Source organism: Meleagris gallopavo, chromosome 14 (assembly GCF_000146605.3).
Source record: "Meleagris gallopavo isolate NT-WF06-2002-E0010 breed Aviagen turkey brand Nicholas breeding stock chromosome 14, Turkey_5.1, whole genome shotgun sequence".
Lineage (NCBI taxonomy): Eukaryota > Metazoa > Chordata > Aves > Galliformes > Phasianidae > Meleagris > Meleagris gallopavo.
The window spans coordinates 13,466,968-13,494,024 of NC_015024.2; the positions used below are offsets into that span (position 1 = coordinate 13,466,968).

The 27,057-nt window shown below is 42.6% G+C and overlaps 1 long non-coding RNA gene across 1 annotated transcript; it reads right to left on the bottom strand.

Moving 5' to 3' along the window:
• Positions 1 to 1,452: 1,452 nt before the first annotated feature.
• On the bottom strand, positions 1,453 to 13,356 carry LOC116217178. The gene is made up of 6 exons (XR_004161330.1): positions 12,730 to 13,356; positions 11,469 to 11,515; positions 10,845 to 10,911; positions 8,258 to 8,369; positions 7,991 to 8,118; positions 1,453 to 1,858 (listed from the first exon to the last, which is right to left on the bottom strand). It is a non-coding gene; the product is annotated as an uncharacterized LOC116217178 (long non-coding RNA).
• Between the last annotated feature and the right edge of the window lie 13,701 nt (positions 13,357 to 27,057).

Consider the following 27,057-nt stretch of genomic DNA (forward strand, 5'->3'; position numbering starts at 1 on the left):
AGGACAGCCCTTCCTCTCCTCCCACCAACCCCCCTCATCCAACATGTCACTTTCTTTCATTCGGAGGAACGCCGGATTCGCAAGTTTTCGCTAGCCTAAGTCCTCGCTGCGGCAGTACCGCGCCTGGACGGGGCGGGCGGGTCTGAAACGCCATTGGGATCTGGGCAGAGCGAGGACCTGGGGAGAAGAGCCACTTCTTCACTCATTGGCAGCAGAGTGGAGTTTTCTTGCATAAAAAAAAAAGAAAGAAAAATGCTGGTTATGGAATCTTGAAGAAGTGAACGCATACTCAAAGAATCCACGTGCAACACTTTTTATACCATCGCTTTCCTTCTGCATTTCTCAGATATGAAGCACTTTAAGCAACTTTATTTAGAGTTATTTTTGTGTTGTGCTATCTTCAGCATCCTGAGGGAAAAGAAAGTTATTTCCTTATCTAAAAGGTGTCTTTTTTTTCTTTTCTTTTTTTAGTCTTGTTTTACAATTTTGAAGCTTTAGATAAAAATTTTAGCCATCCTTTAAAGCCAGATGCAGCTCAACGTTGTCTCCTGCTGTCCATCACACTTGTGCACTGGTTGTTCTTTCCCCCCAGCACGAGGAAAGATGCTATGAAATTTCGAGGCAAAAGAAAATAGATGTGGAAGTGCAAGTTCCCATCACATGCACTTCCCTTGAAACAAAGAACAGAAGCACCACTACTTTCTGCAGAAAGAGAAAGCCTTAAAGTAATCAGTTCAAAATTCACTTCTAGACAAAACAGCACCTCCTAAGTATTCTAAACTATCTGCTGAAGCCCTACAAATCCGTTAGCAGATTTTACATGATCAGTACAGAAGAACATGCAAGCAGATCATCACCTGCACCAGGAGGTCACATCTCAGCTGAGTGCTGAGCAGGAATCCTCACACTGGTAGAGTTCTACATCAGCACATCTCTAATGCAACCCATAATGGCACAAAGCTCCCACTGTGCCTCTGTTATGCCTCTGTGTATGAACAGTGTTTAATTTAAGGTAATTCACTCATGCTGCCTTCTCGGGCTCAGCAAAGCCAGAGTGCTTCCAGCCTTGGATTGCCAGCATACAGCCAGCTCTAACAACAGCATTGGGTCTCTTGCGTCCAGCTTTAGAACTGGTGCAAGCAGCCATTTGCAAAGGAACAGCTCTTCAGAATAGCTAAACAAGGCTGCATCTCCATGCACTCATCTGTTGTGAGTGAGCCTGTGCCACATGTGATGCTAGTGCTGCAAAGGTTCTTTAGGGTCCCTTCCAACCCAAGCCGTTCTATGATCTTTCTGTCCTAATGGCTAATTGCTTGCTCATGCACATTGAGAAAGAAGTCCTTAGAATAGGAAAGCCACCAAACTATTCTGAACTGACTGAATCTGCGAAGCCTGCTGGGGCTGCTGTGCAGCCTTCTCTGGCTGGTCATGAAGAAGCATGACATCCCCACCCTTCCCCATGCTCTGTTGTGTCCTGATAGAATCTGAAAAGCCATCGTGGTCCTGGGGCTTCTGGATGAAGAAAAATAAATGGGTATCTTGAAACATCACTGCATCATGGTGAGACTGCCTTGTTTTCTCAGCCTTCTCTGCCTTACCATCAATGCAATATCAGCTCCCGTGCTGTCGTGCCAGTCCGTTGGGCTGCTGGGATTACTGAACTCCTGTCGGTCTTCTAGAACCTTCTCACAATGTTCACATATGCCCCAATGCTTTTGGAAAAGAGGAATATGCTGTGGCTGAGCATGGGCCATAGCCTGGTTGAGATCCAGGAGCATAGACCACATCCTGCACTTAGGTGGGGCATGCATGGGAGTAGCAGGCCTTGAGCAATGCTGGGGAGAGAGAGTGGAGTTGCCTGAGGAAACAGAGAGAAAAGCTGAGTCAGATTAGAGGGAGAAGGGTTACGTGGAGCTGATTCTGTGTTATGGGTGAGGGACGCAGCCCTGCTCATCTCCTTCACATAGGTATTGGGAAACAGCTCTGCTGCTTTATCTGCGTGCCCCCGGGGCAGCTGCCATGCCGGGATGGGATTTCACAAGCGCCCTGCGTCCACTGGGCTGAGCCTCACCACCTCCTCACATCAGGGCTGGTGTACGCAAGAGCTGAGATAAGAAAATCATAGAATCATTAAGGCTGTCAAAGACCACTAAGATAATCTAGTCCAACCACCAACCCATTACCACCATGCCCACTGGACTACGTCTCTAAAAAGTCTGTCAAAGCTTTACTTTCTGGCTCAGCTTTCTACCAGTCAACCAGTTAATTTGGCTCTAGGGCTGGGGTTAAGGAGTTCAGGAGCTGGCATGGGTGATATGCGGCAGCTCATACCTATGACATGGGTGGGTTGGATGGGATGGCTGAAGTGTTGTATGAAGAAGCATCATCACGGGTTTTGTCTCTGATGTGAAACCTTGGCACATATAGTGCACGAGAGAAGGAAAGATCAAAACCTTCCTTCTTCAGAAGTGAGGAGCTGACCCATAGAGCAACTAAGTAGGTTCAGCTGATGGGTCAGAGTTGGGAGGATCCTGAAGTGTTCCTGGGACCAGACCAAGGCTTTCTGATGGTCCTAGGAGCGCAGCATTGCCTATAACAATGTTGTTTCCATTGACAGACAGAAAAGTGGCACAATGTGCAGCACTTTGAATTTCTACAGCTGGAGATTAGGAAGTGCAGAATGAAAGCTGTAGCATAAGTAAATAGGTTACGTGGAGATTAGAGAATCTAAGCTACAAACTTAAATTCAAATAACCTTCCTATTAGGAAGGATCTATTGATAGTTACAGCATGGCAATTGTGCAGGCTTCAAGTCCTCACTTGGACAGAAGCAGCCTCTAAGAGTCCGTAACTACTATGGAAAAATCCCCTTGAAAAACTTGAGAATTTTACCTAGGTAAATACTGCAAAGGTTGAGCTGCAACTGCCTCTTCTGTAAACTACAAAAGGAGAACTCAGTCACAACAGCAACTTTACACAACTTTAGTAGGGAATTCAGGCAGTACAAATGACTGCAAGAATACAGGAGGAGACCACATTTCCTGCAGTTTTCACACTCCTTTTCACCCTACTTACCTTTTCTTCACAGGTGAGTGCAATCCCCAGTCACTAATCTTTCTTCTGTGCTGCTCTGCCTCTCGAGGCAGGTGTCACCTACCTTTATCTGCTGCATCCATTCTCTTGCCTCCCAGGAGGCAGATGTTTCCCTTTGATGGCTGTTCTTCAGTGCCACCAGATAACCAAAGAGAACAAACATATTTTCTCCTGGTGTCTAATCTGTGTGCTCAGAAAGTGAAAGATTTAATTCCCCTCAAACTGCCAACCTCAGCCTGGTTTGCTTCTCTGCCTATTCTGGCAACAAAAATACCACCCTGTGCTTTATTTCTCTCAGTTTTGGAAGATGTTCTCTTCACATAAAGGATTTTCTTTAAAGGCTATTTATGTTAAGGCTGTTCTTTATTTTTTTTAGTAAAAGCCCTTTTAATCTTTTCCTATTGCTTTGGAGAGGCTGAAACTTGCAGGCTCATGGTGTACAGTTAATTTTCAAACTGATTTTCAGTGCCAAGTCTACTCTTTTGATCCAGATTATAAGGATTTAAATATACAGAATAATTCATCTACAGTAGCCACTTAAGCTCCTGCAAAGGGCAGTGATGTGCAGAGGAAGATTCATCTCAGCACACGTTGGGGAATTAGCACTTGGGAACAGAAGATGGAGGAAAAGAAAACACGTCCCTTAGATCACTCCTCACAAGCAAGGGAACTGACTCTCTGTTCACCTTAGAAACAATTTTGACCCTGGAAAACAGATTCATGAGTAGGAACAAGGGACTGGGTGGGAGGATCAGCAAAGCCCACGTAGATGCTGTGAATGTGTGGGATTTTTTGGTTTCAGGTCAGCACGGATGGACGTAACGATCGCTTGAGGCTTTCTGTTTAGAAGTGCTGGTTGCAGTTTGCCCCTCCCCAGCTCCCAGCGTTGCTGCTGACCATTCACGTACGGCGTGCACCTCTTATCTGCAGGGTGGGACAGCATGCCCTGAGCAGCCCAGCCCCTGGGTCCCACTACAGCCTTGCAGCTCCTCTGGCCTGACAAGCACTTACAGACCCCCATCCCCAACCCTTTTTACCACAGGCAGCAATCTGGGGCAGGTCCTGAAGTAGCTGGGAAACAATTCTGGATCTTTGGGGATTTGTGCAAATTAAGCCATCGAGTGAAACATTGTGTTGGTTTGTCCTTTGTTTTTGACACGCCATAAATGAAACAGGGCCTGAATGCACTCCTTTTGACTTTTGATATTACATACATGTGTAGCCTTGCTAAGTTCCAGGTGTCTTTGCCAAAACGTTAGCAGGAGGACTAAGCAGAGCAGATGTTGCGTCATCCCACACCAAAAGGTGACCTGGGGATACTGGAAGTTCTGCAGGTACAAAAAGCTTTACCCTTTGAGCCATGTACTTTTATTCATATAAACAAATTATTGAAATGGCTCTGCAAGATATTACCATCACCTTATGAAGAGGGGGCTCAGAGAGTCAGTTTGGCAAAGGGCATAGAGCCCTGACCTGTGATCATTTCTACCCTCCCACCTAAGCTCACACATAGCATGAATATATACGATGCCATATTTCAGTGCAGGGATCATTAAAGCGCAAAACTGTATTTTAGGAGTGTTGTTTTCATTCTTTCCCTAAATAGAAGATTGTCTCCAGAGATAATAGGATACAACCCTCTGCTAGAGTAGGAAAAAGCTCAGCAGCTTTACAGATACAGAGCTCTTCTTCCCTAAGGGCATCACGAGGTAACCAGCTAAAAGCAAAGGCATCTACCCAGAGGAAATGTTGGCAGTGTTGTGTTTGAATGGTACTAGGAACTCTGCTCTTGTTATCAAACCATCACAACATCATCAATAGCTGGAAAATGTAGATGTCATACTCCTAATCCAGACTCCTGTTAAAAACCAATTCACTCAGAGGTATACAGAAGCTGTGCCATTTCCAGCAGGCATTTTACAGCCCCACAGCATGCTCGTTAATACCCACCTGACAAGCATGTATACAGTGCTGTATTTCATTATCAAGGTGGAGTCTCCTACACTCCTGACCTCTGAGAACAGCACTGATGAGGAATGAACGACAGATGTCTAGGCAGTGGACAGTATATAAACATGTGACAAAGCCTGAAACGTGATTTAGTCTCTCCCCAGCTATGTTGTATTTGCCATGGATGAGTGAGGGTCAAGCATGTTCCATTTTCAGACATATAATGCCTGCAGTCACGTGCCCATTTCTCATGATGGCTCTGAGCAGCCAGGCACAGCAAGCTCAGGATCTGTCACTCCAGGTTTGTGCCCAGGTCACACACACTGCTCTGCTGCCAGGTGCCTACAGCTCTGGCTTTGTTACCTAGCTTTACTCTCAAGCTCTGCTTGTGAGATCAGAACAGGGCACTTTCCCAGTAGGAATTTACTGATGGAGTGTAAGAGATGGAACAGGCTCAGAACTAGTGGGATGCAATAAAAGGAGAGCAAGCTCTGGACGATCTGCAAAGCTAATCCTCTCCCATTTCTACCAGCCACCTCTGCTCCACACCTCCGAGCCTTCTCACTAACTACCTTTCCTCATGGCAAAGGCTGTGCAGGTTTGAACCTGGAATCCATACATTCTTCTGCAGGTGCAAGAGAGCTACACGAATGAAGTGAATTAGCTGCAGCCTTTGTAGCCACATTTGTGTCATGCCACTCAGCCTTGGCTGTTACAGAGAAAATTAATGGAGTGTAAATCCCTGTTTGGAAGTGCAGAGCATCTCCAGCTTCTCCCTGTAACTCCTTCACTCCCTTTGAAAACCACATGAGATTGAGATCTCCCCAGAGAATCGCAGCTGGACATTTTGGGTCATGATAGAAAGAAGTGGAGCATCCACACAGCCAAGCTGCCTGGCTGACAGTTTCAGAGTGAGCTGTGAGACTTCCAAGAGGATTTGTAGTCTTGAGACGAAAGCCTTCTAGAAACAATCTTCTTTTAAAGTTATTGTGTGGCTTGGCTACAAAGATAAGGCACCAGATGGCTTGGGAAGAAATTTTAAGAGACAGTTGTGCTGGTATGCCTGGAAGGATCTCGAGAGTTTACATTTACTGTAGAGTATTTCTTTGGAGATGAATGTTTGTCAGGCTCATCAGTTTTAATTACCCAAAATGCAGGAAGGTTAAGAGGAGGAGTTTTTCTTCCTGAAGGGAGGACAACTAGCAAGAATCCTTTCCTTTAACTTCATAAGTAGCAGACTGAATTGTGGAGGCTTACGTTAAGCAGTTTTCATTCCAAATGATATCCTAAAGCTCTTTCTTTCATTGATGAAATATTAATTGTGCAAGAAAGTATTTCATTTTGTCTGTTTTCAGCCCTATGGAGTAAGCAGCTAACTCTGTCAACTTCTGAGCAAGCAAAAACTATATTCAGCCCTCAGAATTCCCTAGACCTTTACACCAAGTCTTACTTTGATATTTGTTTGCAAGGAAAGACGAACTTGGGTAGTATTACACTCCATGAGGATGCCAGGAGAAATAAGCACTATGACTGAAGGAGTGAGTTAGCAGCCTGAAAGAATTTGGCACAAATAGTGCTTTGACATATCCTCTTCCCTCTAAAACCAAGCACAATCAGTTTGCAGTGTGAATTGCAGCACCACTACATACAATAGAATCACAGAATCACAGAATCGTAGGGGTTGGAAGGGACCTCCAGAGATCATCGAGTCCAACCCCTCTGTCAAAGCAGGTTCCCTACACCAGGTTGCACAAGTAGGTGTCTTGAATATCTCCAGAGAAGGAGACTCCACAACCTCCCTGGGCAGCCAATAGCAGGGACTGAATTTGATGACCCGGGCAGTAGCACTCCCAGGATGTCTCTTTTCCAGCCAGAAGTGCTACCCAGACATGGTTAGAGAGTTTGGCCCTTCCTATGTATCACACTGTCATGGGAGCTGCTCATAGTTTGGAGGCAGATGGCAAAACCAAGGAGATGTGTATGTGGATAGCTTGCCTCCTACGTATGCAGCTATGGCAGCTCTGTTGAGGACTTTCCTGTTCTGTGACCCATATCATATTTTTCAGGCCTCTATACATGCTGTAGATTATAAGTAATATTACTGAATGTTGGTGATAGGAATCAGGCTCAAGTTTTAAGCCAGCTGTTTCCATGTTTCTTTCAGCTTAACTCTTAAATATCCCCAACATTTCCACTCAGAATTTTTAAAAGGTGGAAGCATGACTTGGAAATCACTGTAACATGAATGGCTTTGTTGACTTAACTGACATTGTTTTGACATGACAGGGCCTACTGAGGAACCAAGACCCCTTTGTGCTAACTGCAGTACAAACACAGGACTGAAAATGAAGCCAGTATCAGAGTTCACCTGCTTTATCACACTCAGTTAATGCATTACTCCACGCTAGCTCACCAGCAGAGTGGCATCTGTTACAGGAACAGGACTAACTTGGACATAGCGGCAGCATTTTTTTACTGTACTGTTTTCATAGCAGGTTTCTGTCCGGAGCTCTTTGTAACTCAAAGCCTGTATTCAGGATAGATAATTGTCCAAACCTGAGCCTTTTCACCAACCAACAAGTTGGGTTTTTGCGTTCAACGCCAGGATGGGGAGATGTTAGCCCTTGGCTGAGAGCCCTGGACCCATCATAGCTGATGTGTTGGCATCTCTCAGCACTCACAGGTGAACCAAACACCATGACAGCTAAAACATCACCCACAGCAAATGGATGTGTAGTACTGGGCTCATGAAAACAAACTTGTGCATAGCCTATTCGATTCTGTGAATCAACTAAATCCTCAGAACAGTGAGAATGTAACAGCATAGCATATCTGGTTTAGAGCAGCAGTATCTGATTGATTGCAAGAAATTTGACTGAGCACCACTATGAATGGAAAATATGCCCAGAGCCAGGAGTCAGCATCTGACAATCTGACATGCTCTTACCAAGAATATCAGGAAAGATCCAGAGTCACCACAGCTCTGCTCCTCTTGCAACCTCGTAACAGTGCAGACCCAAAACTGTTTCCATGTCCTTCTATTTTGCAGCTGTTCCCAAGCTGCTCTCCTACAATCTGCACAATGCAAAGAATGAAAGAAGAGCTTCTGCATTGCTGAAACATACAAGAACTACTGCCCTGTTAGGGGCCACCTCCAGGACACGCCAGTGGTGGCAGTGTATAAAAAAGTGGTAAACCTACAGCAGTGCCTCACCTGAGCACCAGTGCATCTTCCAGAGATGTGCTGCTGGGTGAGCCATGCCAGCACTGATGTCTCTGTGCTTCTCTGCTGAGCTGCTCCAAGAAAAGAGGGATCCAGAACTTGCCTGAGGAGAGACAGTACCAATATAAGACTCACTCTTTTGCAGATGCAGTGTTTCTGTTGGAAAGCTCAGCCTTGTGCTACCCTACTGTCTGACACTGATACCAAGTGTGACAGCTTAGCTTGTACCAAGCATCCAGAAATGATGTGGCTGGGGAAGCCTCAACACAAATTCTGATAATAAAAAAAACCCATAGTCTCGGTAGCTTTCAAATGCAGCTGCAATAGGATTGCCAATGGCAGTAAACTTTTAGCAAAAAGATCTGTGAGATCTTCTGGTGCTCAAAGCTATAGCTACTCCTGTCGAGGACAGAAATCTCTTTCACTTTTTTTTCCCTTTCCCTGAGATTTTCTCATGCCCTGCCCTCTCCTTGTGTTCTTCCTCCAGGCCACTTACAGTCTGCTCAGGAGGCATGTTCCTGTGCATAGAAACAACCAGCTTATCTTATTGATGGGTCTTCTTCTTTCTACATCCACTGAAATCTATGAAAATAAGACAATGCATGAGTAGCATTTTAATTTAATTAAATTTGTGCTTACTTGGCAGAATCCTAGATATTTTGCAAGCAATCTATTCGACCCAGCAAAAAGCTTCCAGGAGAACAGCCATGAGTGTGTGGTACAGTGACATGGATGTATGCTGCCAGTTTTTATTTTTCCTTCTGAAATGCTTTAGAAGTTTGCACTTCCCTATCCAAACCGTTTAGCAAAAAGACTGAGTAACACAAATGCAAACAGCCTCACACTGCTGCTGAAAGAGCCTGGAGTTCCCTGCAATCATGGGCTCAGCGCTGTCCCGCCATTGTGCCACCACAACCAACCCCTGGCCCTGGGGGTGTATGAATGGAATGGCAATTGGAAAAATTCACAGATTTTGCAAGCAATTTTGCTGGTTGAAACTTTGCCCAAGGGACCCGACTCTCCTACTGCTATGAGAAAGGAGGCTCCTTTTCGTTTATAGTTGAGGTCAGTGGAGGGACAGAGCAAGGAAGTTTGGATTGCAGCAATTTGTACCTTATCTTGTTTATAGATGTAAACAGAAGGTTTATGCTTCCATTACTGAGCTCTCCTCCACCAAAAATATTCAGTGCACAGAAGAGGAGAAGGATAGGCAATGCATGTGCATACTTCTTGAGCATGTTTTGAGAAGTACAGTTTAAGAATCTGGAGCTTTTGAAGGGTGTGGAAATTAGAACATCCTTGCAGTGATCGGAAACAAACAAAACAAACAGGGAAGAAAAGCAAAACAACAAGAAAACAATCTTCCTGCAGACTGCCGGGGTCATTCCAGGATCTCCATAACGTCTGGATGTAACTCAAGTCTCTTAGGGACTTGGGTCAACACCCATTGAAGCCAGGAGTCCTTTCATGAGCGTTAGGTCACTCCCAGTTGCTTCTGTAGTCATTGCCCAGACTTTTCTCATTTTAGTCACAGTACCAGAGTTTTGTATCGTTTGAAAAGCTCCAAAGCAAGGGACATATGGAGCCTACAAAAGCATAGTTATTGTGCTAGCTAGCTCCAGTCCCATGCCAAGCAAATTATTCATGCACACTCTGTGGATAGGAGGCACAAGCTTTCATGTGGTTACATGGATAAAGGGAGGAGAATTTGGGCCACTGACTCAGCCTGTCAGCAATGTTTCCCCCTAAATACAGCCATGGAGCTGCAAAGCAGATTTCTCACAGCATTGGCAGTGGGGCAGTACTCTCTTTGGAAAATGTGACCCCTTATTTACATGCCACTGGCAAGTCAGTATCATATAAGAGTGCTTCTGAAATCTGGTCTTTCGATTATAACCTTTCATGAAAGTGACTGATTGAACAAAAGCAGCTTAGAGATAGCATTTCAAACAAGAATCAGACGGCTTGTCTGGAACTTGAGCAATAGCAAATTGCCCAGTCTGCTAGAGGAACGACCATGCTATGTGATGCTGCACTCCTGCATCCAAAAGGAAACCTGACATTCAACAGGTGTTCAGCTTCTTGGATAGTCTCATGGAGAGAGAGTTTGAGGATACACTACAAAAAGGTATTTTAAAAAGGTACTACTCTTCTATTTCAGCTCCACGACCAATTTGTTTTTTAACTTGCTGTCAGATGTTATTCAATTACCATTGCAGTGGTCACTGCAGACTGTGGGGTACACTTCTGCTTCAGTTGTCTTTGTGTCCAGTTGGCAGGAATCTTAAACACGCAGAAAAGTGTTTTTACTTTCCCCATAGGAATACTTATTTGGCATTGCCATACTGGGAAAAAAACAAAAAACAAAAAACAACAACAACAAAAAAAACCCAACCAACCAAACAACCAAAAAAAAAAAACCAACCAAAAACCCCAAACAACCTTGTGATCCTTTTGCAAAGGAATTAAATTTACTGTATTATTTTAGTAAGTGGAAATAGAAAAGCCAATCAGGTGGCTGTAGTTGTAAAATAAAGCCGAGAGTAGTTCAATTCAATCTTTGTTCTGTAATACTTACATAATTCAGACCTGGAGACAAAAGCACTAAGGTCATGGATTAACTGTGGCTTAAAGATGAAAATAGCCTGAGGAAGTAAGGATGACAAAGTAATTACTAGTGGGCAAATCATATGTTAATGGGCACGGGTATGGGAATGATTTAGTGTATGACATTTAATCAATGTAAATTTAAGAAATATAAAAGCAAATTCAACTTTAAAGGTCTCCATGGATATATATGGCTAGTCTCTATAATTGAAACAGATCTACAAAAAATTAAAACTGAAGTGACAATATATTAAAGTAATTGATTTTGTCATCATCAAGACTGCTCTTGAAATAGAGATAGTTCACATGAATAATGCCTTTAATGTTTGCTTTGCTCAGGGATATACCACACTAAAATCTGTGCCACTCATCTGAGACACCAAGCAACTGAAAAACACAATACATAAACCCATCCCAAGACAATTTCAAAAACTGTGCATTTTTTCTAGATAAAAAGTCATATCTCAGAGGTAAATCATTTTGGCAATTCACTTTGCTATAGCATTTGAGGTAAATCACATCAAAGCCTTCCTGTGAATACCCAAACAAATTAGTTGAAATCCATAATAAAAGCTGTGACAGGGTCTGTACTCACCAGTGCTGGAGTTCACAAGGCACCAAGCAACGCTGCATTAGGATCCCCTGTTGCAGGAATTACACGTGGAACAATAATAATTACTGTGCCAAATATAATTGCAGAGATTGCAAGAGTGCAAAATGGAGGAAAATTAAAGAAGAAATACCGTGACAAGAATGCATGCAGTTGTTCCCACTATATACCAGGGGAGAAAATTAGATTTCTAAACACATGGCTGAATATTCATTTGCCAAAGTAACAACTCCTGCTTGCACAGAAATCAGCCTTGAGAGCCCGTGGGATGTTCAGAGCTGGGAACAACTGAACACATCCAAAGGGAACAGCAATCGTTTATTTTTTAGTGCTTCTGCAATTAAAGACATAATACCTGCACACATTATCATTGAGAGGAAAAGCACACATCAGTAAAAATGCACACGAGCCTAGGTCTGGAATCAAATGCCTCTAGCCACCTCCTTGAACGTGTTTTTCTCTCTGTGGTCAGGACCTACTGCTAGAAATTCATCTTGCTTTAATTCATAGCTCACAGCAGAGGGTTTACAGAGACCTTTTGGTTCTTTGTAACAGTGATAGCAAGAGCAGAAATAGAACCACCGTTTTGGGATAATGTGCCTTCTTTTCTACAAACATTTCACTGCAAGCTCTTAAGTAGGCAATAAAATTATGTTTAGTTCTATAAATCTTCTTTGTTTAGGTTCATACTGTACCAACTTACCACTTACATTCCCCACATTCAGAACACCTAGAAACCTCTATCAGTAACTCTCAAAGCAAACATGCCATCTGATTCAAAGATCACCTCTTCTGAAGAAGCATTAATCCTACTGAGTGTTTCTGCTGAGGAACTGGTGGCTCTGCACAATTCTTTCTTGAGAGACAGCAAGATGTTAATGCCTGCAGCAAGCAGTGCTCAGCCAAAGCAAGCACTGAAAGTGTTAACTCAGAGGCAGGATAATGTCTTATTTGGTTAAAGTAAAAAGTAAATAAATACAGGATTTACTGCAATTTAAGGCTTAAGACGAGATCAGATGCCTGTCATCTCCAAACACCTCTCAATCAGCAAAAAATAATCCTTCACAATATAGATTGTTATTTTTTGGTGCAAGTTTCTTTCTTTTTTTTTTTTTTTTCCTGGAGAAAATGGAGCCATATATAATTCCTCTACTGGCTGGAGGGAGGCATAGTATAAACTCAGCTGAAAACTTATCCAGGGCTTCTGGCAAGTGCAGGCCAGGAGTGTGTGATTTGTGCTGCTTACCAGATCTCCGCAGTTCATGAATCCCAGATGATGTGCAGGGGGAATCTCTTTAAAAGGATGTAGGAAGCTGAAACTGTCATCAGCTAATGAAGAGGACAGGGAAACGAAAAAGGGAAAGTGGGTCTAGATCTTTGTTCCAGCTTTGCAAGACAGAGAACTAGCTTGCGTTCATAGGAATTGCTGCCTTGAGCCATCTGACTACGTGGTTAACTTTCTTCCCCTCTTTATTTCAGAAGAGAGGAGTCAACTCGAACTTTTCTTCCAGACCTAAGTCGTGATAACGAGCACAGCAACACAGCCCAAATGCAAACACTGGCTACAATTTATAAATAGTTTAAAAGGACACCATAAACCGCAGAAGGATGGGAATTCCTTCCCTCTCCCTTAAGTTTGCTGCCTCAGTGCACATGTTGGCATGCTTGAATTTACACTCTCACATACCAGGAGGCCTGCAGCAGCAGATGAACTTAAGGCCGCTCGCACAGTCTGCGGCGGAGCCAAGCGGCAGCACTGCAGTGCACGATGGGGCCATGACCACAGCCAGGCCCTCATCCGTCAGCACGGGACTCCAGCCTCCATTGGAGATCCTGATGGTGGGAATGGCTCCGGCCAGGGGAGCCCAGGGGAAAGTCCTGACCCAGGTCAGCCGGCAGGGAGGAGATCTGCCCCCGAGGAAGCCAGGAAGAGCCTCCCAGGCTGCCTTTGGCCTTTCGTTTCCAGCTCGCTCCAAATGCTTCTCTTTGTAGGGTTCATAAAGAACAAATAAACAAGCTTCTCAACTTAGCTGCATACCACAGTAACATGAACAAACCATAAAGTGAGAAAATAACCCAAAATAGCCAACACCCAAGCCTTTACAGGTTTTCACAACAATTCAGATTTATCAGAGTCTTTGACTTGAAATGCAGCTCTGCTCACATATACCAATAGCACTTTTCTACTTTCAGTTTTGAACCTTTGCCCTACAAGGACTGACCAGATGGCTAACCCTTTGTTTTAAAGCTTGTCATATGTAAAAGCAAATGCTGGCCTTGCAACGTTTCCTTGTCTATATCCTTTTTGCCCCCAGATTACTTGGAAAATAATCCAATAGATTAACTTTCCATTTCAGAGAAGCGTTATCTAAATGGCAAAGCAGCACTGGTGTCATCAGGCAGATGATACAGTCACTTACGTGCAGTTACTTGGTCAGTAGAGAAAATTCAGATGTTGGAAATAAACATTACAGGATGAGCAAAAAACCCCCAAACACTTCCAGTGCGTTCCTCATGCAGCGCTGGCATTTATGCTTTCATTTCATCCCTCTTTCAAATGCACCACACACACAAGCACAGAGGATCAAGGGAGCTTTTTGGTGCTTAACAAAGCTAGAGCAGATCAGAGAGCTGGCTGGTTGTATTCTGTATGACTGCAGAACAACACCTAGCTACTCATTATAATAGACCCATCTTTTTTTCTCCTGCCTGCAGACATCACAGCTCTCTCTTCATCCATTTGAATCACACCACTTTTGCAGCTGCAGAATATGAGTGCTGAGAACAAAAGTCAATTAAATGTGAGATGCAGAGAAGAAAAACTCACATCTCTGGCTCACCACTATAAACAGAGGCTAATCTGTATGCTCCTTTCTGCAGGTCAATTCTGAAGTGGAGGGAGACTTAACCATTGCAGACTTTTGCTTTTACCTTTATTTTCTTTTTCACATCTCATTTCTCCTTCAACTTCTCTAACAAAGTTCATGGGTGATCTCAGGAGCTGGGGTGTTGTCTCTGTATTTGTTTTTCATAGCCCTCAATAGAATTGTTTTCCGTGAACTCATTTGGTTACTCCTGAACTTAGGAGACTCAGAGAGATTCAGCTGTAGAAAGGAATAGAAATTAGATTTTTTTCTTTTTTTTCCAATGGTAATAGGTGCAGACAGACTTCTATCTGCAACCAGCTGCCTGAATCATTCCATTCCATTTCTTAGGAAATCATCTTCGAGCTTACCTAAAAGGGTCATTGAGTGGGTTGCTGGCTACGTCAGTGGCAGACTTGTTGTTCTAGGATAGCTATGGCTAAGTTACATTAATTTTTCACACATCCACTCTTACATTCAAAGAAAATAAGAGAAAAGTACAAAGAGGAGAGCCCGGTCCCTGGCATGGCATCCCCAGCTTTGGACAAAAGCAGAGCCCCCATAAATTGGAGTATGTCTCATGGCCTTTGCAAATCAGCTCCAAGAGGGATCTATTAACAGCAGGGGTGGCAAGAGAGGGAACCCAGAAAACACCATGCCAGCATAAAGTCCCTGATATTACTGGCAAAGAAACCATTCAATTTATGGGCTTTGGATTAGGCTGATTAGAGAAACAGCTGGAAAGGTGAGTGCCTTTAATTAAATGGATGATAATTTACGGACTACATCGGATGCCTCAATGTAAAAAATAAACTGTTTATTAATAATGGTTTTAAGGCTCAGTTCCTGTTTTTAGCAAAATAAATTTGAGTAAGCAATCCCAGCTGAACTTCTGGAGAGAAGGAGTTTACTGGAAAAATTAAACAACCTAACAAAAAAAAAAAAAAAGAGAGAGAGACAGAAAAAGAGCTGCTCAGAACTTACTAGTGTTCATTTGCCACCAACAAGTTCTTAGAAGAAACCACATGCAACCCAGTTCTCTCATTTCAGACACTTCAATGAACCACTACCAAAAGGCATAATACTCCTTTGGAGGGGAATCTAGAGTCCTCAGAATTCCCTTACTTTCTTGACATTGTGAGCATATTTTACACATCCACCTATGTATACTTATTACTGATGCAAAACATTTGGGGACTTTTCCCCAGCAAAGAATTTGATAGCTGAAATGTTCTTAGTTCAAACTAACAACTCTTCAAAACACAGTGCTTGGGACAGAAAGGCCAGATATTAAACACCATTTTGTTGCTGGAGAAGGATCTCTTCCTTGCAATACTTCAAATTCCTTCTGTAACCAGAGGGGGATGATTTAGTGTCAGACATGCAGGGGGACTTAGGATTGCAAAGATGCGGATAGAAAATGTATGGGAATTTCTTTAATTCCTGGTGCCAAGGGAAGCAGGACATCTGGGGAGAATTCTGAGAATAGCTCTGTGCACTTCTTTTCATCCTTCAACAGATTTAGTTTTCTCAGCCCCAGCTCTTCCTTTTTAGCAAATGGCAAAAGCAGTACTTTTCTCCCTCATGAAGAAAGATCAAGAAAGTGGAGTGCTCCAACAAATAAGTGAGCTGAAAAAAGGAGACAGAGGTAGGAAAACTCAACGTGTCATCTTCCCTTCAGCAGGCATCACTGACTGCTAACATACTTGCTAGCAGAAATGTACAAAGAGAACATCACAACAATTACCTTTGTGTTAATTCGTGCTACCTGGAGCCCATATGGCATAATTGCTTCCTGTATATTGCCTTCTTTCTTTTTACTTCTAGCAATAAAATGTTCAGGCAGAGTTGGAGGAGAGCTTCAGACCTGAAAGTGACATCAGAGGTGTCCCCTCTGATGGTGAATGTCAGAGGTAGCCAGTCTGCTTTCTAGACTGAAGAAAGCTCAGTCTGCTGGCGAAACACAACAGCAATGTAATTCTGCTTAGAATGTCAGCAACCAAATAACCAAAATATGCATTATTTCACAATCCTCTCTCAGAGAGTGATGACAGAGCTCTAGGAATTCAGTCTTTCCTTCCTTAATGTACTTATCAGTAGAACATTTCACCTACCTCAGTTTTATGGTGTTTTTATCTCCCTTTCACTCCAGCTTTTTACCAGACTGCAGCCATGCTATAAGGCAGAGTTGGAAAAAATAAGTGATTATGTGAATATATTGAGGAAATGCAATCAGTGACTACAAATAGCAAATATGTTATTCAGCTATTGCTTGTTCAACATTATGCTCAAGAAAAAAATGAGAATTCTGCCCTTAGTTTATTTCATAACCTTAAGTCTAATATTAAGCATTTTGATGCACATTTCTGAAACTTCTGCTGAAGCCTAAGGAAAGATTCCCACCACTTTAGAATTCAGAGCATCAGAACAACCAAAGTTTTCAAAATGACTTGCAGACATCCACTCTGTCACCATTAATAGGTGCACTCCCATTTCATGGAGGTTCATATTCACTACTTTCCAGAAGTCAGGCACCTGTGGCTTGAGCAGAAGATACATGTGCTTAGTGGAGATATGATCCTTCCTTCCTTCCCCCTTGAAGGAAGTTCAAATTCATTTTCTCATACAAATTTTCTTTCTGGTTTTGATCCAGCACCACTCAGCTGGAGCCCTGACCCATGTCACTGTGTCTGACTACAGACCAGAGTGCAAAAGCATTGGCAGCCACGTCCTATCTTCATCTGAACATCAAAGTCTTCAATTTTGTAACATATCTTCAAACTGAGCAGATTCTACAGTCTGGATCTTCAGGCTACTTCACTACCAGTACACCTATACATTAGAATGGAGTATTAATGTCATAATATTATGACATTATATATGTCATATATAACTGAACCGCATAAATCCTGAAAGGTTTTTAAAGCTTAGCTATCTTCCAACACCAAGCACTGCTTAGAAGGTCCACGTTCCACTGCAACAATATATGCTTCCTTAAGTGCCATAGTGCTCAAAATTCCAATATATTTTTAAATGGTATAAATATTTTTACGTGTCAAATTAGAACATGCTCAGAAAGCTTCATGTGGACCATCTGTGTTTGACCACTCAGTATTCATTGCTGGAGTCCTGGGTCACAAAATTCTATTCATTTCAAAAGCTGGCTAAAACATCACTTGGACTTTATCCTGTTGGCTTGAGTCTTGTATATCTCGTACAACTTCCTGGCTGTGTAAATGACATGTTGCAGCAGTAAGCACAGAACGCTTAGAGGAATAAAACTGAGCAGCCCTTGGATACTGGGACAGTTTTCAAAGGGCATTGCAAATGCACTCAATCCATCATTTGTTTTACATTACTCGAAAACATGCATATTCCCTGGGAAACAGAAATAATTTTGGGGGGAGTGTTGGTTGGGGGCTGGGCAATGGGGGAAGCGGAAGAGGACAAGAGAGGGAAATCAAGCAAATGTAAATATTCAAAGTAGATATTAATAGTGAATAAACAGTTGTTTGTGCTAATCAGCTACTCACAGGCTGGATATGAAACATTTTCTACTAAATGTAAACTGAATTATCTGTTTTATGTAAGTATAGTTGAAATAACAGTTTATTTCAAGAAAACACTATTTTTTCCCCAATTAAAATGAGCACTCAAACTAGTGAAATACCCCAATCAATTTTAAAATGATTTAACAAAGACTCTGCATCACTGCTAGAATTCTGAACATTCAGTTCCCCTCTCTGCTCCTCTCTTGGCCTGGAAGAACTCTTCACTTCCTTTTCTTTCCCTTTCCCCAGTTCATGAACCCAATAATCATTTTATCTCATATTGCCTTTTTCCTTTGGTCCTTTCCTCATTGCTTCAGTTTTTGTCCAGCTCTAAAATTAAATCAGCTGGAAATAGTAAACAGTATCCAGCTTAGCAAAAGAGCTGAGACAAGAGGACAAGCATGGTCTGCTCCTCCTGCCATCCTCTCAGTTTCTAGAAGTCTTGGGCCATCATACACAAACCATTCACGAGCCATTTCCCATGAATTTGTGCAGTTCCTTTTGATCTCATCCATGCTTTGACTTCCTCAACTTCCAGCAGTAAAGATCTTTGCAAGCAAGTTGCGCTTTTAGGGACAACCGCACTGGAAAATGAACAATGCCAGGGACAAATGGCATTTGGCTTTCCTCACTGTTTCCCCACTCACAGCTGCAGACACTCATGCTGAAGAACTGCCCAACCCATGCAAGCAGACACCCCGAGCTGGGCATGCACTGAGGAGACACATCAAGATGCTTATCCAAATAGACATTTTGTTAGTTCTGTCCACAGCTCCCTCCCTCTTTTCTTGTAAACATAAATCTCAGAACTGAGCTGAAAGGGACAGCTTCCTTGAACATGAACCGAATTTTTCATGCCCTTACTCTGCTGTAGAGTGACATTCCCAGCAGTTCTTATCTTCTCTCAGACACCATCAATGATAGAGCCTCACCTTCAAGAGGCAAACTGGTCCCATTCTCAAATACCCTTGCAGCTACAAAGCTTACCTTAATGCGTGCTCTGAGCCTTTGAGTAAGAGAGTATCCCATGGAGATAGTGAATATAGATGGAAAATGTAAAGCAACAACAACAGGAGCACATCAAGTTCTAGCAAGAAAAACCTCATTAGAAAGAAATAGTTTCCAGACTGGAAGCCTCAATTAACGTTGTCTTCAGCAAAGTGGGTTTCTTGGTTCTTTTGATCAAACAAGTTTCAAAGGTGATCACAGACCCATAAGTGTTTCCCTAAGCAGCATCCTGTGGGATGGGGAAGGCCAGAATTCAGGCAGAAGCTTTCTTCTGTACAAAAGCCTTGCCACTGACATTGTCAAGGGATCTGTTGCACTCCATTGTGTCCGTAATCTTCAAATTAAAGCTCCCTAAATCCACAATAGTCTAATAAACCACAAGCCTGTAACAGCCCCTTCAATTTTCCACGTTAATAATCCATGGATTAAGAGCCCCTCTGCTGCTACAATAGACAGAACTGATCTTCTCTACTGTGTCAATGACCCATGAATTATAGGGCTGTGTCTCAGATGGTTAGATAATACTTCACTCAAGTCCTTGACGTAGATTTTTTTAACACTGCAAATTCAGGACTCTGTTTTGGAGTAAAGACACACTGTAGCTTTCTCATGTTTTGGTCATCTCTTCATATTGCTCTTGGCAGGATCCAATCTCCGTTTTCATCATACCAATCCATTTGTTTTTCAATAAATGGCCCAGTCACCTTTCATTTACAACTGTACATTTAATATGGCATGTGAAAGTTGAATCAGAGAAACAGTTTCATAGCTAGCAAATGAACTGATATAAAATCCTTCAATTTTCTTGTAATGGGGCCTTATAATAATCTAGAGTATTTTATATTGATCTGTGAACAGCACTTCTTAACGTATTTGCTCCACTTGATAATCCTTTATTATATCATTTGCTACTAAGTACGTACAGCCAAATCAGGGCAAAAGGAAGCAGAGTGGAGTCACTTCAGATGATAGATTTGGGTAGCTCTTCTGTAAAATGCTCATCGACTTTTCTGCTCAGGAGCAAGCAAGCTTCTTCAGCAGCTGCATGATTTCACCTTTACAAATACCAATGCAGCTGGCAGCCTGGATATTGCATATGGATGGAAGTGTGCTGCCAGCCACCGGCAAGGAAAGAAATGTGATGGGTAGGAGTGGACAGATTGTCTCCATGGCATTTCTGCTGGGGAGCACAGCCCCTGTGGCACATTGTTTGCCAGAACAGAATGCCATGTTTTTTTTCTCTTCTCTTTTTAAAGCAGAAATCTGCGTGTTGAACTCAGTGCTGCACAAATCATTGCACATTGCAGCAGGGCTGTTAAAGACAAGGAATACCTGTTAGGTTAGCCAGCCATGTCTCCATCAAAGCCGTTCCATACCATTTCTTTTACAGCATTTGGTCCAGACTTCTTAGGTTACTTAGGATACTTAAGATTGCACTGTTAGCTCAGACAGGCATGGGAAGAAGCTCTGCTCTGCAAGTAATCAACTGTTTCTATCTCTGTTGCTGCATCTCAAAGTGTGCTAAATAGGAACCTTGTTTTTTTTTCTGCCATTACTGAAGCAAATAAACATCTAGTTAAAAGTTAGAGCAGATAGTGCTATGGGAGAGATAATTCCAAGTAAGGAGGGATCCATTCCATTACTGGCTGAGGAAACATATTTGCTGATACTCTGTTTTTTCCAGAGTCAGTGAAGATGAGTTTTGTAAATCGCCCTTAGTAGCTAAGAAAGTCTATTAAATAAAGTAGTCCCAAATAAAGACTTGTTAACATTGATTTTGGAGCTTCACTCCACCATTAAATCTTTTAGTGTCAAAACAAAGCTCTGTCCAGCATCTATAGGCAATTAAAATTACAGTCAAAGAAGTGGCAATGACAACCGGCGTGGTGGCTGTCAGGGAGTAATGATAAATCTCTTCTAATGCTACACCAAGAGGGCAATAAGAATATGGAGCAATGACAGATGATGTGTTTTTACTGGTTGTATAACTGTTGAGAACAAGTGCTGAGCCAAAGTAAGGTAAGTTGTATGCTGCTGGCTACCACATGTGATATGTTTCTACTACAAAAACCTGCAGTGCTATAAATAATTAGATTCGCCTTAGCTGGCTGCCTGGTTTACAGCTATCAGAATCTCACCTCTTATTTGAACCCTGGTGGAGATGATCATGACTTACTTTATCATACTTTAGAAGATGATAGAATAAGGTTTTGAATTGCTTCTGTCTTGGACTGCATTTCAGATCTGTGAAACATGATGTACTAAGCTAACTGGAAAGAAACAAATACAAAACCTGACTCCTTTGCCTCATGGAGAGGCACTGCAGTTCTGTCCTCAGTTTGTTTCCTTTCTCAAACAAGTGTAAGAACAATAACTGTATTGTCATTAGCCAACGTATAGAATAAATAAAAGGAGCAAGTTCTTACTAACTGATCCATATGTGACAGAAAGCACTGCTTTATTTCCCTTTAGTGCTGGGACCTGGATGATGGATCTCCCCTGACCGTGACACAAAGTCAGCATTGTCTTCTGAACCCATCTCAGCCTTTAAGTTGACCCTGCAGTATTTTTCTTGGTTGTCAAGCTGAGCGCAATGTTTATCTTGTTACGCTATTTATATAGAGCTGATTATTTCCATAAAAGAAGTATCAAGTGTCAAGCATATGAAGTTCCAGGGGCTGTACAGTTGGGCCAGGCTCCCTGCTCCACAATTAGGCCATAACCAATGGAAAAACCACACTGTGGAGATGGCCCTGGGACCTCCCTGCGATACAGACATGAGAGGAATCTGATACATTCACTATTCAGCCCAGATTGGAAGAGTAATTGCTACTGAGTCCTACAGCAGCTAGGCTATTATACCCATGTTACAATAAAATACTAAGCTCAGTGAAATAAGGACAGTGTTGATCCACAGGTAGCCTTTCATTTCACCTGTGCAGAAACAGCCTGGTTTACAGGTGGAACTAACGTACTCCCAGCCAAGCAGGTTTCCACTGGGGCTGAGGGCAGGAGGGACACCTAAGGAAGCTCGGGATAACCATAGGCCCACAGTGCTGAGCACGATGCGAGTTACACCAGCTTGCACACCCTCTGCCTCCAACATTTACTGCCTTGTATCACTGTACACACAACTTGTTAGCCAGTTCACAGGGTCCCAGCAGCAGTCAATGAATGGCAGCCAGGATCGTACCAAACAGCTTGGTTTCTTTTGCCTTCTAAACTTCCCTCCCTAAGTCCAGAAGGAGCGGCTCCTGAGGAAAGGCCATTCATTTGTTGCTTCCCTGATCAGAGAGCAAATGACCTTGTTTGAGCTACATGCAACATTCCCTGCTACTGAGCTAACAGCTACCTTACAAACGCTGATAGTACATGAACTACCCCAACTCTGTAGTCTCGTCTTCCCTCCCAGTGCAGCTTAATAACCAGTGTGATACTGCTGGCTGCCTCTGTCCTGCTGGGCTACAGGAGCACTTCAGGAAGCATCACTTCCCTTCTCTCCATGGTGCACACACAAAGACGATGCACCTAGCTGGGCTGCTATCAAAAAGCAAAAGGGTTCGGAAAGCTCCATGGGGGAGTGAAAAAAGTGGTGGGAGTGTCATAGAAAGGGGGGAGCAGTGGGAAGGACCCCAGGTCTGAAAAAAAATGTCCTTAGGAGTGTGCTGCAGTGCTGCCATCTTCCTAAAAGCAGTGAGGGAGCCCCAGGGCTCACCATTCAGAGGGGATTGCTTTTACGCTCCCATAAGGAAAACTCAGGGACACAAACACTTAACTGCGAAGTTGTGCTCCCATCGTCAGCATCCAGAGCTAAGTGGATTATAAGGCTGTTTGTTAACCCCTCCTCTCTGATACACATGCCCTGTTATTAAGCGAACACACCATGTCCCCACTTCTCTTGCGGTGAGAGCAGGGTTAAAATGCTTTGCTGGTCTCCTTAATCCCTCTCGCATGATTTAGTCAACACCAGTGGGGGAGAAAGGCGGCAGATTTTATATCCATGATTCCTCCCCTTCATTGTACTGGGGTTGTGTCTGCAGAGCTCCCACCCCTGAAATCCGCCTGCCCAGACAGAATTCTTGCTTTTTTTCACTACAGCATTGTAGTGAAATAACAGTGTTTAATGTTTAAATCTCGAAACAGCAAAACATTAGCGGAAATTGAAAACTCTGATTCCTGCTCCTGCTCAGAGTTGCTGAAGCATTAGTTCAGTGATGGGGAGACGATTGTTGTGCAGGAGAAAAGGCCAGCAGGAAAGGGGAGCGATTGCATTTCTTATCAGTGGACCTGCTATGCCAATGATCTAACCACAGAATCTCCTTTTCAAGAGCAGAAAGCTCAGTTAGAGAAAACAAACACGGGCCTTATTTCTGGGAACTGGAGGTAGCCCAAAGTCAGCAGCATGATCATGCACTAAGCGGAGCTTAGGAGAAAAATAAATAAATAAATAAAAAATAAAATAAAAAACCAAAGCAAGCTCACAACTTAGTGACTAATCTTCACTTCTTTAAAAAAGAAAAAAAAAACCAACAAGCCAACAATCCTTTATTATTATGTTTTTCTATTGCTCTCCTAACCCTCCTATTTTTTTTTTCTTTGACGAAACTCTCTGGGACATATATTCCAACCACTTTATGCTTGCTACTGGCCAGCCTCTTTGTCCTGATGATCTAACAATACCAGAAGTAGCTTAAATCCTGTATGTTTAACTTCCTTCCAAAAGCAAAGCACAGGATGGGTAGTGCAGTCTCACTCAAACGGCTTTACAAGCACAAAATGAGGACAGTTTTACAGACCCTGTTCTTGTGCTGGATGGCTTGCTGCTGCTGCAAGACAAGGGTCTTTTATTGAAACCCCAGCAGAAAAGTAAACATTTGAAATAAAGCTGAACAAGAGTTTAGTTGTTGTGGAAAAGACAGTCATCTGTCAGCATTTGGCAAACATGCTTTTCTTAAGAGTGGCCTTCCACAACACTGGACTGGGACTCCAGCAGTCGGATTTAACTGCTGCAGCCTGAATCTCTTCTACCTAATGAAAGGGCTCCCTGCTGTATTGAATTTGCAGCACGGTTGGCTGCTGGAAGCATTATTCATTTGCCAAAAAAAGATCTTAGGAAAACAAACCAGGGTTCCAAGTCTCAGGAATAGCAAAATATGCTACTGAAGGAGATTTCTAAGGAGAAGACACAGAGCTCGCCACCTCTCTTTGAAAACCATTTGCAAGTGGTGGTGCCTTTCTTCTGGTTGTGCAATCACTGCCTTCCCTCTTTGTCTTACCAGAACTTGTATGTGCTATCCTCTACCCAAACTGACCCCTCAGGGGAGACATGGAGATGTGTGGAACAGGTGGGTGGGCTCCAGGCTCAGAGACAGTAGTCAGTGACTCAGTGCCCAACTGGTGGCCCATTACCAGTAGAGCTCCTCACAATTTGATACTGGATACCACACTGTTTAGCCACATTATCCTGGTTAATGTGATAGTGTGTACCTTCAGCATGCTCTCATAAAATACAAAGCTTTATGGAGAGGTTGGTTTAGATTACCTGCAGTTTTTCTTTACATCCTTAATCAATTCATGAGTCTATGAATCTATTCCACTAAGAATCATTTGCAGAACATGACATTTGAAGCTAATTGACTCTTGTAGAGCACATAGAGCTAGATTTTACCATAAACTCAATGAAAAAGAGTCACAGGGCTGCTTCTCATCTACCAAGTCTTTCTCTTGAGCACTCTGGGTGATGTGCCAACCCAAACACCTGTTTCATGTGGCCAGGGTGCAAAAAATAGCTCACTCGTATCTGTGATTAATCTTCAGGAAGTCTCAATATTTCAGAAGATTAATGCACCTAATGTTCTCAATTAAAAAAAATAGCCTAAACAATTCAACCTTTCTCAAAATCGAGCAAAACCTGGAGCAGATGGGTAGACAACAGTTGCAAAACTAACAAATGTTCTACAGTTCAGCTCAACTTCAAATAAGTTCAGCACTGCAAACCTGAGTAAGCAAAGACAGCATGTTACCTTTGGCAATCTGCATGGCTTCAGCTTTGTAGTATCATTTCTGATCTATGCAGTCTGCTAATCAAAAATGACTATTCAGATTCTAATCAAAATAAACGTCCAGATTACCTTCAGATGCAAATCATGGTTGAGACTGAAATGTCAAGTGCTGAAGTGTTTGAAAATGTTCTTTGTCTGTGTACCACAGCTAAGTCCCCTCACATCAACAGATTGTGTTTGGTTACATGAAGTGTGTGAAAACTAATAGGGGGAAGTGGCTTACAAACCCCATTTATTACTCTGCTTTATTGGAATGATTTGATCTCATAAAGAGTAAGGCACAGTCCAGCATGCCCAGGAGACAGCAAGACTGGGACACGCTGATAATTACGAGATGATTTTTCATGAGGCATTTTTCATAAATATTGACCTAGGGCCTGAAATACAAATCCTTCTTAAAGAAGTCTTAGAGAAGTTCCAGCTTGCAATAAGCAATACCTTGTTGTCCTCCTCCTTTTTCAAGATGCACTATTGAGTCACAATGTTTTAAATTTACTGCTTTAGAAACCATTCTTTTTTTTTCCTTCAAATTTTCATGTGCTACCCAATCTCTCTGTCAGAAGAATGACAGGGACAGCACATCTTATTAAAGGTGCAGAAATACTCTGGGAAACCCACTGCTGGATTATATGGACGAGGAGGGAGAGAAGGGAAGAAATACAGCATGAGCACTTCTCTGGAGGAAACTGGCATCCTCGTGCATGCTTTTCACACTATGATTCCTGCAGGTGTTGAAAGGCGTAGAAAATTTTGCCTAGAATGGAGGGTGTGCAAAGGATTAGTTAAGGCCTGTGTTAGTGCATCTGATCTGCTTCTAATTGAAAAATCTCTTCTGAGATTTCTTTTGGTGTGGCTACAGGGGAAATCCTTGTTGCCAGATACTCGGTTTGTCTGTTATCTTATGCTTCTTGGTGCCTACCTGCAATATAATGGTTGGCATGCACAGATGTGTGACAAAGCAAGTTCCTTCCTACTGTACCCCAGCCCCACTGAGGCCAACTTAAGTCTACATACAGCATTTCTCAAGCATGCATCTTCTTGTCAAGAAATGTTACGGTGTTTTGGTACCAGCCTCTGGCAGACACAGCTAAAGTTTCAGTGTATAAATCAAACTCCTCCACACTGCACTCATCTCGGCGCACAACTCCTTTTTTGGGGGACTCCTTGAACTGTGTCACATCCACTGGTCTCCAATACGTCCAGGGATGGAGATTCCTCCACTTTCTTGGGCAGCCATTCTTAGTTTGACTCTATATCCATGAAGAAATTCTTCCTAATATGCTAATATCCAAAATTCAAATTCTTCCCAATATCCAGTCTAAACCTCTCATACACAACTTGAGACCATTACTTGTTGCTGAAAGACATTACAAGACCACCGCCTGTAATCAGATACATTGCACACATCCATGTGTATAAGAGTTCCTTTGATCTTCAAAGAGTTGTGCTTCTTTGATTAGGAGTTTATCAGCAGTGAGTAATCAGGCTGTAGACACACACTCAGTTTAGCCTTAACTCATTTTGTCTGTAGGTACATAGCCAGCAAACGTCCTTTTTGTTGCATTCTGTTGAGATAAACTGCCTTCACTTTTCCAGGAGGCAGTCACTCTTGGCAGGTGTAACAGAGTAAGTTTCTCAACATATCAAGAGCTATCACAGCTAATGAACTACCTGCACTGTGATTTTTCTCTCTCAAAACAAACTTTTGAATATTCCATACCCCACGTCAATCCTGATAGCAGTACATTAAACAGACAGCATCTTTTCACATGATTTAGCTCTCAAGCTGTTTTTAAGAGAAGATGTCTCAGAAAACAAAAACAACATACCCTAGTAAAATCTATAATTGGAGATTAAAAAATGTTGTTTTCTCTTTTGACTTTGTTGAAAGCAAAGACAGAGATACTAATCTGGAAACTTTCCTGATTGAAAGGTACAGCTCATAAATGAATAGAGAGATCCTGCAAAGAGAGAATTGGAAGCTACTGCAGAAGCAATTTGTGGCATATTTGGCAGCCAGTTTGTTTTCTAACTCATGTGAAGTGCTGGCAGGACAACTCAGGACACCTATTGCCATTTAGGCAAAAAA